A 1,528-nucleotide genomic window follows, 5' to 3' on the forward strand; every position below is an offset into this window, starting at 1 on the left:
GGAATTTCCCATAAGTCGTTCTATACTTTTTATAACACTATTATGTGTTTTTTAAAAACAATAACAGATGACCATCATGATAAAAAGCGAATAATTTTTTTTCACTGGTAGGGTTATAGGAGATGGCTTAGAGGTTTTCTGTAACAAAAATGCATTATCACGCATTTTTAGGAACTGATATATTGTGACCAGATTAGATATTTCAGTAATATGTAAGAGTTCCTGATACAGTCATTTCATCATAGAAATCATCAGCAAAAATAAATTTCAAATAAAAATCACTTTTAGCTCTTCTTCTCCGTAAAAATACCAAATGGCGGATGATGCCAGTGCTGCCGATGGGCCCGGAGGCCCCGGGGGCCCTGGAATGGGAGGCAGCGGTGGCTTCCATGGAGGCTTTGGCAGCGGCGTCCGGGGCCAGGGCTGAAAGCCACGGAGCTCGCGGAGGCGAGGCCGAGGACAAGGAGTGACTCCCCGTCACTAAGCTGGGCCGCCTGGTCAAGGACATGAAAATCAAGACCCTGGAGGAGATCTGTCTCTTGTCTCTGCACATCAAGGAACCTGAGATCATTGACGTTTTCTTGGGGGCATCCCTCAAGGACGAGGTTTTGAAGATCATGCCTGTGCAAAAGCAGGCCCGTGCTGGCCAGCAGACCAGGTTCAAGGCGCTTGTTGCCATCGGGGATTACAACGGACATGTTGGCTTGGGTGTCGAATGCCCTGAGGAGGTAGCCACTGCCATCCATGGGGCCATCATTCTGGCCAAGCTCTCCATAGTCCCTGTGCGGCGAGGCTCCTGGGGGAACAAGATCGGCAAGCCCCATACCGTCCCTTGCAAGGTGACTGGCCGCTGTGGCTCTGTGCTGGTGCGCCTCATCCCTGCCCTCAGGGGCACTGGCATCATCTCAGCCCCTGTGCCCAAGAAGCTACTGATGATGGCTGGAACTGATGACCTCTACACCTCTGCCAGGGGCTGCACCGCCATGCTGGGCAACTTCGCCAAGGCCACTTTCAATGCCATTTCCAAGACCTACAGTTATCTCACTCCAGATCTCTGGAAAGAGACGGTGTTCACCAAATCTCCATATCAGGAATTCACTGACTATCTTGTAAAGACCCACATCAGAGTTTCCATGCAGAGGACCCAGGCTCCAGCTGTAGCCACAACATAGTTTTCTATGAGAAAAATAAAGTGAATGAAGCCAGTTTTAAAAAAAAATCACTTTTAAAATGGAAAGGTAATTCCTCAGATGTTTAATATTTTAAAATTATCATTCTTAAGTTGAAACTTTAAAACACAAGACATTCAGTGCCCAATCCAATATCCTGATCTTTCTTTTATGACAAAATGGTCCAGACATGGAAAAATGCCTTTCCTTTTGCATTGTCATTGATCGAATTGTTAACGAAGAGACCAAACACATCTTGGGTTGGTTTTAACACCAAAAGTTGGGTGTTAGGGCTCATGTTGTTTCACATAGGTGCCCCTTCCCTTTTAAAAAAAAATATTTATTTTATTTTTTTTTAT

At 45.7% G+C, this 1,528-nt stretch overlaps 1 pseudogene across 1 annotated transcript; it reads left to right on the forward strand.

Annotated features, from left to right (window-relative positions):
• Positions 1 to 313: 313 nt before the first annotated feature.
• On the forward strand, positions 314 to 1,197 carry LOC308628852 (small ribosomal subunit protein uS5-like; annotated as a pseudogene). Its single transcript has one exon. The product of its transcript is annotated as a small ribosomal subunit protein uS5-like (transcript).
• Positions 1,198 to 1,528: the final 331 nt, after the last annotated feature.

The sequence above is a fragment of the Mesoplodon bidens genome (assembly GCF_964165515.1).
Source record: "Mesoplodon bidens genome assembly, chromosome: 15".
Lineage (NCBI taxonomy): Eukaryota > Metazoa > Chordata > Mammalia > Artiodactyla > Ziphiidae > Mesoplodon > Mesoplodon bidens.